This window comes from Solea senegalensis, linkage group LG19 (genome assembly GCF_019176455.1).
Source record: "Solea senegalensis isolate Sse05_10M linkage group LG19, IFAPA_SoseM_1, whole genome shotgun sequence".
In the NCBI taxonomy this organism is placed as follows: Eukaryota; Metazoa; Chordata; class Actinopteri; order Pleuronectiformes; family Soleidae; genus Solea; species Solea senegalensis.
In genome coordinates, this window is record NC_058038.1 from 13,249,327 (window position 1) to 13,262,079 (window position 12,753).

General features: G+C 40.5%; 1 protein-coding gene across 1 annotated transcript in view; it reads left to right on the plus strand.

The window, feature by feature from the left end:
* The window catches only part of LOC122784774 (septin-9-like), a 71,992-nt gene that overhangs the window by 1,141 nt on the left and 58,098 nt on the right, over positions 1 to 12,753 (plus strand). The gene's annotated exons all lie outside the window — the stretch shown is intronic.

Below are 12,753 nucleotides of genomic sequence, written 5' to 3' on the forward strand. Positions count from 1 at the left end.
TTGAAGCTCTATGTGTACAACAGTGTTTAGACCTTGTGTCGCCCAGTGACAGTGTTTACCTGCATGTTAATGTCACGTAAACACATTAGTCAGACTAAAATCCAAGCTTAGTCGGACTAACATCCCTGGATAATGAGATTCGTAGTCCGATTACTCCTGCATGTATGCACTTAGTCGGACATGGCGTTCTTCACATGCACCAACATTTCCTCCCTGGTCTTTGACCTGGAAGTAGAAGGAGGCAACGTATAAACTGTAGTACTGTTGCCGGCGTCGTTTCCTCTGACAACACAGCAATCGCGAGAGCCGTGCTCGATCTAATTTGTGTCACGATTAACATCCACGGCAGGTACGAAACATACAGAACCAACAGCACGATCCATCTCACCGCGTGTGTAGAGAGAGGATTGCCTGTCTTAGTCGGACTACAGCCTTAGCTTGACTAAACTGCTTGGTAACGTACTGAACGACATCAGCTGCAAACTGCTTGTAGAATGACTGAAAACACAAAGAGCCCACAAAACATTTCAGGAGTAAATATACCCTGTCATTGCCCCAGCTCCTTGCCCCCACCTGTTCCTGCTCTGCTGCTGTATACACCCTCACTCATGTCTGATAGATGAAGGACACAGCATGCAAATGATGTTGCATCATTTCTGTTGACAAAGACCAAACACAGGCAGAATAATGACATCAACAACAAGACAAATCACTAAAGGTTTAAGTGTAGATAGTGTCTGCTGGTTGGATCCACTGATCTAATATCAAACTGTATACTGGGATGTGGATGTAAGTAATGGTGGCTGGCTGTGAGACACACTCTGGGTATTAAAATTGTGTTCAATGCTCTACAGCGACACTTGAGCTGAGAAACACTTGCTGCCGTGTTGTTTAAACAAAACCTGTTTGTAAGAACTGACCTGTTGCACACTAACACAACAACACTACTGTGCACATCCTTATAGAGCTACATGTGTCCCTTGACCTTTCACTCCTTTTTCCAGTGTTGCTTACTATCACTTAGGAGTGTAAGAAAATATTGACAAACTAATGGTACTTTTCCACTATATAATTGTAGCACGGCTCGGCTCAACTTGTTTGTTTGTTTTGCTGATAGTATCTGGTAATCTTTTTGTACCTGCTCTGGTGAGGTTCCAAGCGAATGTGACGTCGACAGACTGCCGGTCAGAGAGTGCCGTCACCGGAAGAGTCATGAGTGCGTCGTCCGACACAGGAATCACAGAAATCGAACGATGGCGGACTGTAGATCAGTTAAAAAGACCTAAACATCCTGAAGACATGAGTTAATCCCCAACGTTTAACTAGAACATTTCTGAAAATCTCAATATTTAACACAGGAGTCTGGTGCATTTAGTGACAGCACTGCCAAAAGCCGGTGATCGTGAGCTGAATCACAACCCGTTCTGCTGTAGCTCAGTGACTGTGTCAGACAGAGACTGCGACCCAGCCATGCAGGAAGTGCTGAACTTACAATGATTCAGCACACGTTGTAGGACGTACTGTAGTAATGGAAAACAACCCAAACCGCGTAGAGTGGAGCCATGCCGCGCCGACCCGTGCTAGAACTGTAAAGTGGAAAAGAGCCATAAAGATAGTGATATGTCATGGCATGATACTGTATGTCAAATATTCTTGAAGTTTGGCCATTTGACTCTCTCCCCTCACTCCTCTAATTACAAATAATGTATATCATTAATGCATATAACATTGTTATTTTTACAATGAGAGGTTATAATAGTATAATAGTATTAGGATATCGTATTGCTAGATTTATGCCAATACACCTCCCACCACTTCCATCTTCTCCCGTGCCTCCTCCCCCCTCTTCTCTTCTCTCTCTCTCTACCTCTAAGCTAAGGCTCAGTCCAGTGTACACAACCCTATCCTCCGGAATGCCGGGCCTTCCCGACTCCTTTCCTCTGAGTCTTTGTGCGGCGGCGCATCGGACGGTTTTCTGTCAGAGCCAAGTGCGTGTTGGTTCATGCTGCTTCTCCTCCTCCTGAGTGTGTGTGTGTGTGCATGTTCTCCCTGTGCCATGCGACGTGTGTGGAGCTGTCACATTCTTTGTCAGGGCTACACTCATGGAATAGTCTAATAACAAAGCATGTGTGTGTGTGTTGTCAAAGGCCCTCCTCTGTAATGTGTAGGGGTGTTTAGACAGGCATCAGGGATGTGGAGGGGTGACTTTGAGAGAGGAAGGGCAGCCTTTGTGTTAGTGTGTGCGCGTGTGTTTTGTACGCAAATGCCCTTTTTCACACACAAACACGCACACACACACACACACACACATTGACTTTTTATGCTTCTGAAGTTTGATTTTTAAACGTCTCGTTGTGCGTGAGCCTGTGTTCACTCATGAAAACCCCTCACGGAGCCAATCCCTGCCTTGCACACCACTCCCTCCAGTTGTCTGGATCAATGAGTAACGTGTATGAATAACAGCCTACTTCAACTCACAGACAGAGTCATTATTTCCCTGAGTGCACTCCTACTGGTATGTGCTTTTATGTCCGATTCTCCGCACACACACACACACACACACACACATGATTCCACTACATGTAGCTGAGTGACAAATGCCTCACTCTGTGCTGCAGCTTTTAGTCTGTTTATATTGGAGAGTCAGTGAGTCCTCGATTTGGAGCCTAAAGCTATTGTTACATGGTAACTTGAAAGTCAAGCTATAAACGGTTGAGACATATTTGCCCTGTCATCTAGGAGAGCATGCCGAGGATGGTCTAACCCTCAATTTGGCTTCCTAAGCCTTTGAATAATAATACTAATAACTGTCCTGCACTTGTGGACGTGCGTGTTCAGGGCTCTGCTTGGTATGATCTTGGAGAGTGGTGTCATAGAACTTACAGGTTTTAAAGTGTTGAAAAAAAAAAAGCTTGAGACTGTAATTTGCTTTCAAAAAAACACTTTTTTGTGTTATTTGTATAGAGTGTACACACAAATGTATGGGAATTAGATTTGTGTCAATATTTTCAAGCAATTCAAGCAACGATTTAATCGTTAAAAAATTGGATTTTATTTGTTTTGAAAATACAATTTTTGTTTGCAATGATCAGAATTTTGTTTGATCTCCCTCACATGTTCTTTGCAATCCCTGATTTGTTCTTTGCACTGTGGTTTTTTGTTTGCGTTTCTGACCGTGGGCGGGCCTTAGGAAACTGCCCGCCGATTGGCTACTGAGTGAATTTGTTCTGCAAGTTTTCCCCGTCAACATCCGACAAAATAATTGATATAGATGCTTACAATTATTTTTACGCTCTAAAACTCAGTAGCCAATCAGTAGGCAGCTTCCTAAGGCCCGCCCATGGTCAGAATCGGCGCAAAGAACAAATCATGAAGCGCAAACGCAAAATAGTCGGAGCAAACTAAAATTCCGATCATTGCAAACAAAAAGTGTATTTTCAAACAAATAAAATACAATATTTTTCAATGATTAAATCGATATTTTATTTGATTTTGTGGCTCATTTTTGTTTGCTCAGTTCCTTTGTTTGCTTCTTAAAAACTAGTGTTATGTATCAATAAGAAAATGGAAATCTAATTCCATTCATGGTTGTGATTTGACCTTCGCCATTAAAAACAAAATTATTTACAAAACTGACATCATGCTCTATTGAAGAATACTTGAAAGAAGCAACTGAGACCAACTGACTCCTCTGGGAAATGTACTGAGATCATAAATCAAGTGAGAAGTAGGTTCATTTTCCCCAAATTTGACTTCCATTCAAATGTTTGCAACCAATGTAGTCGATGGTACTATTTCCTCGGCATCACCTTTCAAACTGGAATGGTATGTCCAGAAATAAAGATGTGTGGGTTAATAATACATTCATCCATTGGTGTGAGAGTGGCAGTTGCAGCTACTTTACAACTAGTGCAATCGATACTTCCAACCTCATCCTGTCTGCATTCTCAAAAACGTACACTGAAAAACAAAACAGTGCTGTGGCGGCGGCTTCGTATTACTGACTACATCATGTCTGAATCACCTGAAAGAAATTTCTAACTGTTATCATAATAAACAGGCGGGCAGCTCAGGGAGTGATAGACGTACCAGTCTGTTTGGTCCCAACAAAATGATTGGTTGTATTTATTATACTATTGTGTGTGGTAGAGAGAGACTTTTTCCTCCAGACAACTTGTTTTATTGATGCATAAAGAGGATTTTAACAAATAAAATAAAAAAATACTGTTTCAGAAATCGTTCATGGGCTACATTTTTTCTAAATTAAATTAGGCCTATAAGGAAATTAAGCAGAACAGGCTTGTATAGAGATGAATAAATCACATTAAAAAAACTACAATCTAGATTTAAAACTTGGATTTGATTGTTTATTTTACCATTCTTTTTTGCAAAACAAAACTGTAACTTGTTGGTATTAAATGTAGATTACCTGTAATACCGTCCAATCCACTTTATTTATAGAGCACATATTAAAACAACACAGTTGCCCAAAGTGCTGTACAATAACATTAATATGGCATAAAACATTAAAATGTATGTAAAAAAAAAAGTGACAAAAACACAACAGCTCACATTCACAAGGCTATAAAAACAGCTCACACTGCGTCAAACGCCCAGGAGAAGAATTATTATCTTCTTAAAAGTTCAATTTCATAACTGGAGAACAGCCAGTATTATTCCTTGAATAATTATTTCTCATTAATCATGCAAACAAATTAGTTTTTGTATTTGTTTGTTTAAAAAATGAAAAAAACTGCAGTATTTTGCAGCAATTGATAAACTCAGCTTATCACTGGAGTTCCCCTGATTGCCTGAGACATATCTATGACAGTCTCCGTCTTTCCTTTTTTTCCGACTGCACATGATCCTCCCCTTCCAGCCGTATGGAGCCTCTTCTGAAGTGTCCACTCTGCTCTGTGTTTATCATCTGCAGCCAAGAATGCAGCTCTGTGCTGCTGCTGCTGCTGCTGCTGCTGCTGCTGCTGCTGCTGCTGCTGCTGCTGCTAATACACCAGACTGCCTGTACTGTACTGCAGGCCCGAGGCCAGGAGAGAGCCTGTAAAAAGATAATAGCAGGCTCAGGGATGTCCTGACGTGTGGTAGAACATGTGCACTGGCGTCTAGATGTGCAAGATATTAACAGGGACCATCACGTTTATATCACCATTTCAAATTGTGGGCTGATTACAGTACTTGGAGCTTAAATCCAAGTTCATTTCAACACCATCTAATTAATTTATAGCTTGATTATAAGGGTTTTGCCACTAACCTTTAAGGAGTAATTGTTTGCCTCTACTAGACCGAGCCAGTGCCAGAGACGGCAGCCACTATTTGGCAGGAACAGCCGTGTCCTGTCGTGACACGAATGAATATTTTTATTGCAAGTTCCAATCAGTTAAAGTGCCGGTGATTCATATCTGTTCAAAGAGAAGATGGGGCCTCTGAATCAGCAAGATTCTCATTCATAGCAACAACAAAAAAAGAGAAATGATTTAAGGCGGCCAATCTTAGGCGGCCAACACTGTAAATGGGCTTGGAGTTGAATCAGCGTTATGTGAACAGACTGAACTCCGTTGGCTAACTTCACTTTCACTTTTGATACATGGGAGAGTTTATGATTTTCATGCACATTAAAATTCGAGCAGGTACATACAAGAAAACACATGCTTTGTTTTTGTTATGTTATCTCAGCGTCGAGATGTACCGACAGGGTTTGTTTAGTTGTTTACATGCAAACATGCAGACACTAAAACTTAAAACCTCGGTTAGTCTCTCTCTACTCCCCCATTTTTGTCACATTCTGAGGATACACATTCATAAAGCTCACTGTAGAGTCGTTCTGTTGTTCACTTATAAAAATACAGCAAGTACACATTTCCTCAGGGTATTTTCACCCCATAAAGTACTATGGGCTATATAATTCATACCTATACATTCCCATTGGTGAAAAAACTTGGATTATCCAAGTTTTCTTCTTTTCTTTTTTTAGCAAGCCTTACTTTTTACAACTGGAGACAGCACTCGATATATTTTATTTAATCTTACTTCAATTCCCTAGCCAGTTCAAATCGTTCATGTGTCACTGAGTGAGGACGAGGAGCTGAAGTAGAAGAAACACTGTAACGACTGTATCATCGAAATGTTCATAATGTTCGACGATCATTTTTATTCAGATTATTACCTAACATCCTCAGGGATACAGATACAGACTATATCATTTTCCAAACAAATGTCGTAGTATAATCTACAGGTACTACACTGTATTTGCTTTGTCAGCGTTGCAATTTGTAGACGGTCCCTGCACGCTCGTCTCTCTCAAATAAGGTTGTGGATTTGGAAGAATCCACATCTTATGTCATTTTGATGAACAGTTGTAGATCCCATAAGTTTGAACAATCACCACACATTATAAATGCATGGCCACTTACTTATGTGTCTTGTTCCTATGTGTTATTGATATTCAGTCTTGTATAAAGTACCTTAAAGGTACTAGAATAAAAGTACAAGTATCTTTAGCAGAAAATGACTTTGAAGTTGAAGTCACTTTTGTTTATAATATTACTGAACTAAAAATCTAAAAAAGCTTCACTCCTGGGATTGGCACCAGCGATGCTCATGTGGAGGATAAAGCGGTAGAAGATGAATGATCGAATGATTGAAGAAGCTTTACTCTGTGGAGGAAGGCTGGCCCTTGAGTATTGTTCTGTTATTTGTGTCTTGTTGAACCACTTAAATGTGAGAGGATGTGGGCTCATGTTTGCACAGTGAAGAGCACACAGAGAGGTGACTGAGTGTTTGGCAATCATGGTGTCACGGGGAATCAGGAATTGCTGCATGTTGAAAGGAAAGCGTTAGGGGAAAGGTGCCCTTTTGGCAGCCGAACAAGGGCTATTCATGTGGGAGGAGTGCAGTTGAGGGTCATGGTCAATGTCTTTTCCTCAATTATATGGGCCTTTCTCAAACAGGACCCTCCCCACTCCCAGTGCAGGTCACGGAGTGTAAGTGTGCAGTCACACTCACAGCTAAAAGGAGGCACCTTGCTTAAGGTGCATCGTTTAAATCCAAATGATCATTAACAGTCGCAACGTTCGTAACTATGGTCATGTACCAAACAACACTGACTCCCACGCTCCTTTGGTAACATTTCCGCTTTTGTAAACGTCTATTAATTGTAATGGCTGATGTTTAAAATCTGCTCCGTCTTTACTGTGTCAATATGCACTTCACAAACAACACAGGCACATAGTTAGTCATTTCTAAATAAAAGAATCAAATGTTTAATCTGATGTACATAGGCAACCTTTGTGCTTTAACATGTCATTATGATTGCAAAGCTAATTACACAGTAAACTAACGACACCATCAGGTTTTATATTGGTCCCTGCTAAACCTTGATTCTTACTACATTATTGTCTTAACCACTGGCGCTGGTTTTTTGAAAGCAAAACAAATAAACAAAAATGTAAGGCACTGTTGACGAGGATGGCATTCACCTGGCACACAGCACAGTGTCGTCTCTGCGGAAAACAACCTGTGTCCTCATCGGATTGTTCTTACCTCTGTGTCTTTAAGAGTGTGACCGCCTTAAATACATTTTAAGGTGGTTAACATCTGGATGATTTTGAAGCTTCCTTTGTTCCATGCGCAGTCAAAGCCCTTGATTTGCACAACAGATGTCCCCTTGAAGGACAATAATAAAGCTCTGATCTACACGAAACTCAGAAGTTTATGAGTAAATGTTAGTCACATGAATCACTGTGGTGTTATGACCAGTAGGATATTTGAATTTATTTATTTTTACAACACAGGCGTCAGTTGGTGAAGTGTGATAATGTCGGGTGGTTTTAAAACCCCGCGTCCACTCCCCGTTAATCAGATTGAGACCTTCCCTGTGAACACACAGACACGGTGGAAGTGGATGGGAAGCAGAGGGTGAGTGGGTGCGAGGTTTGAGAAATGACCGCCCGTGTGTGTGTCCACATGTGCTCCTGAGTCTGTCATTGTGTGTGTGTGTGTGTGTGTGTGTGTGTTGTCCTTACAAATCTCCAATGCAACAGGTAATGGCCTCATGCAGGCTGTATAAACAATCTTGATAAATGTCTGCTCGGCCATTAAGGGGTTCTGTCTTTCTTTCTTTCACTCTCTGCACCAGTCCATGCATTCCTGCCTCTTTCACATGCAGAGCTGTAAAAGAAAAGAAAAAGCCTGTGTTTGTAATGAGGGTTATAAAAACACAAAATAATAGACAGGTGAGCAGAGAGACGGATGTAGAAGGGGATTAAGGAATTAGTCCAGTTTAGTTGTGTTTCACATCATGATAAAGACATGACGTATTGTTTGATTATCATCCATCTTCATATATTTTCTTTATCAACTGGATTAGTCACACGTTTCATTAGCAAAAGAAACATTGAGTGGTTTGACCTACAGGCTAATAACAGATTATAAGAGGTAAATTAACAATAGAAGTGGGTAGGTGAAGTTAAAGGTAAATGATTATGACATATGTTTTGAATTTGTGTCTTAATTAGGGATCGGAATCCATACTGGCCAAAATCACTGGATCAGATATGTATTTTTCCAGCTTCATAGTTCATAAATGGTATAAATTGACTGTATGGGACTAATATTGGGTCGAGTTTGTGACACAAATAAGTGGTATCATCTCAACTTTTACTTTTAGTCATTTCCTCTCTATCAATCTTTGTTACGCGTTACTACCAAATAGAATCAGAAGAAGAAGAGTTGGTAATGGTCTGTATTTATATGCAGCTTTTCCAGTCTTGATGAGCTGTTTTACACTTTAGCTATTCACCCATTCACACGCTTCAACATGGGGTTAAGTGTCTTGCTCAAGGACACATATAGATGAACAGAACCAGAAATTGAACCCACAACAACGCGCCCTACCTCTAATCTACCATGGCTCCTCACTTTTTTAATACTTTTACTTCTAAAACTTTTTATATCAGAAAATTACTTCTGATACTTAAGGACAGTAAAATTTCAAATTTAATTTTCTGGTACTTTTACTCAAGTATCACTTTTAAGTACTTTATACAAGACTGATGATAGTGTTGTTGACTCTTTGTCACATTTCATAATCATAATCAAGTGTTATCCCCATGTACGTATATGCCTCTTTAGAAAAGTTATTTGTACATGTTTTAAAGTGCTGTTACTAGAATAATAATATAAAAGTAATTACATATTGAGTACAAAAACATATGGCGTTACGTTAATGTAGCTAATCTTCAACAACGCCTGCCACACGAGTGATTAAAACAGCTCTTGTACACAAAAGCAAAGGTGGAAGTAAAAGAAGACAGGAAGTCCTCACCTCCTCTGCCCTCCTGCGCAAATATGAACCGTGTGGCCTCCTTCTGCAAACACAAATCTCTGGCCGTCGTGTGTTTGAAAGCGACGGACCATGCACCGGAGTGTTGTAATGTTTTGCAGATCACTCGGCCCTTGAATGTGTATCTGTTTGCATGCCGTCATTTGAGTGCGAGTGCATGAAATTGCTCTTGTGTCTAAAGTACGTCAGAGCGCTGCAGCCTCTCGCCCCTGTTTACTGTCTCTAGTCGTCTGCGACCTTTGGCCAAATAGTGGACATGTTTGTCCAAGCGTATCTGTGCTCTTGACCTGTCATGCACACACACACACACACACACACACACACACACACACACACACACACACACACACACACACAGAGAACATTACATTGACTTGCATTCATTTCTCAGACTTACTCTAACCTTAACCGTAACTACTACTGGCCTAATCCTAATCCTTAATGTGATCATTTACATCATGGGGACTTGCCCTTTGTCCCCATAATATGATATAGAGACTTGTGTAAACAACATGTGTCAACAGCATGAGTAATACCTGGAACACACTTGTGCGTAACATTTAAAATGAGGACACTCATAGACATAATGCATTCCCTAGCCCCGTACCCTAACCTCAATTATAACCCTAACCCTAAAACCAGGTTTTAACCCTCAAAAATCCCTTTTAAGGGGTGACAGAATGTGAGGACCAGCCAAAATGTCTTTAGTAATTTTCTAAGTATTTTAATCCTCATAAAAATACCCATACGAGAACACACACGCACACATACATGCATATACGCACACACAGCTTCATCAGGTTTCATGAAAAACGTACGCAATTCAGTCTGTGTCTTCATTCTCTCCTGAAGGATTTTTATAATCTACTGAGGTCATAACAAAGGTCACAACACACACACACACACACACACACACACACACACACACACGTCACATGAAAAGAATGAAACCCGTGTTTCTGTTAATAGAAAAAAATCTTATTGTGCTGCAAGTCACACTGTGTACGAGAGTTAATACATGGCTGACCATGTATTTGCTGCAGGCCTTAACTGACTGATATCAACCACGTGTGTGTGTGTGTGCGTGTGTGTGAAAAAGCTGTGGCTTTAGTTGCCTGCTCAGTCATGTCACACTTACCTGCACTCACACCCAGCAGCCTACATGCACACACTTTTATGTGAAAAATACAGTTTAACTTTGCAGCCGTGCCCTTCTTCAGATTGCATCCCAGCTTCACACTTGCTTATTTGTTTGTGTCAGTAGTTTGTCGTCACTTGAGACCACACGACTGCCCTCAGCGTTGAATTACACTCACAGACCCGGCGTGGTCTTCTTCCTGCTGCTGGAGCTCATCTGCTTCTGTGTTGGAGTTCAGAGATGACCTCCTCCCTGGCGCCTCCCGTGTGGCAGCCTGTTGCAGCAGCTCTCGCTACTTTCTAGCTTTTTTCCCTTAAAACTTTGTCTTTTTCTTACCTTTTTCCTACTATTTAAGTGTATCTTATCTTATTTTTATACATTGGCTGTAATCTCTAGCATCAACAAGGCATTTTGATGCATGGAATTGCATGAAAATCCAGTAGATCAGCCGTAAATCACCTTTGGTCTCATGGTCTTGACCGTGTCTGTTTGTCTAAATGCGTTGATTTGTTGTGATTGGACGATTACATGTGTGCATTAATGTTTGTAATGAAGCTGTCACTTCACTCAAACATCATCCCATCAATTTAACTTTGTGATGTTGTTACAGCGTCTTTGCTTGTGTTGGAAGGGTGTGTGTGTGTGTGTGTGTGTGTTCAGATTACCTTTCCCAGCTACACAAAATAGGCACAGACATGCTTTTGGCTGCAAGGCTTTGATGGACTGACTTGGCTCTTTTTTTGTTCCGTCATTGGCTCTAAAAACACACGTCGCTGTGCACACACGCTCGCTTAATAGTGCGAGAGTCACATGACCCGTGACAGATTAATTGTTTGAATTTACAGCAAAGAAAAAAGGTGAATTTGACAGCCTCAACATCCATCTGGTGATTTCTTTAAGAGGCTAAAAGAGGAGAAGAGTCATGACTCTCAACATCAATTTTAAACTGACACTGACGGCAATAAAAGCACAAGGTCTCCCTGCTGTACACATGAACAACTCTTCCTTTTAATTGAGTGTTATTGCTGCATTTCTGGTGTGCAAGAGTTTGAACGTTTTATTTATTAAATCTTAGTTATCTTATGTGAGCAAGAGCTCAAATTAAAGAGAGACTTTAAAACAAAGAACAAACGTGAAAAAAATACAAATAATATATGATTTTGACCTAGATTTTGAACACACACAAACACACACACTTAACTTTAATTTGTTTAATTATTGTTTCCTCTAAACAAAACGTTAAGTTTTGCACATATTTGGAATTTCTTCACCGACTAAAAAATCTCACTCTAGTAAAGGTTATAGGTAACTTCAGCTAACAGAAGACAAAAAAACTAAGAATAAATGATATTATATTAATAATAGATATACGATATACCATGCTGTGGAGAGGTTTTAGTCCAGCACTCACTCTGTTGTTGTCCTTCTGATGCAAAACTCTGTCCAATTCTGGATGAATGGAATGATATGATTGAAACTTCAGGGAAGAACTTGGGTGTTTTTAACGACATTAAGAGGTTTACGAGACTACAATTGACTCACTTGATACTTGACCCTTGCAGAAGCTTTTCTCTGCATACACATTTCCTGTATTTCCCGGTTGTATTCTCATAAACAGATTGAGAAATAATCATACGTGGCCATTATAGCGTTGCTCAGAACCACTAGATTGTAAAAGTCTGATTTGTGATAGAAATGAATCCCAGATCTCTGTACAGACGCCCATTTTTCCCACTTGTTATGTATTTTAGCTGTTGATACGAGGTCTCTGTCTCTGACCACTCACAGTTAGTTTGTTTCTTCCTGCCCATTGTCTCAGTACGACTCAGTATCTCCACCTACACATTCTGTAGATTACTGTGTCACACTAAATGCATACCACAGATTTCCGTAGTGTAAGCGGCCAAAAGTAAATGCAGTTACACGTCACCGTCATGGCACTTCTGTCTCAAAGTAACAGCGCCGTGTTGTAGTGAGTGTGTCGCCATTAGATTGTTCGATATGATATGAATTGGCGTCATGACATTTGGATGTGAAATACACTGTTGACCGTCGTTGCTTTACTAAACTCATCTACTAAGCCTGTCTCTTTGGAGTGGTGGTGTGAGGAATGGGAGAACCTTCTGTGTGTGTGTGTGTGTGTGTGTGTGTGTGTGTGTGTGTGTGTGTGTGTGTGTGTGTGTGAGAAAGAGAGAGAGTTAAGTGGGCAGGCTTTAGAGTAACAAGCAAAGCCAAGCACACATTTGTTCACATTTCT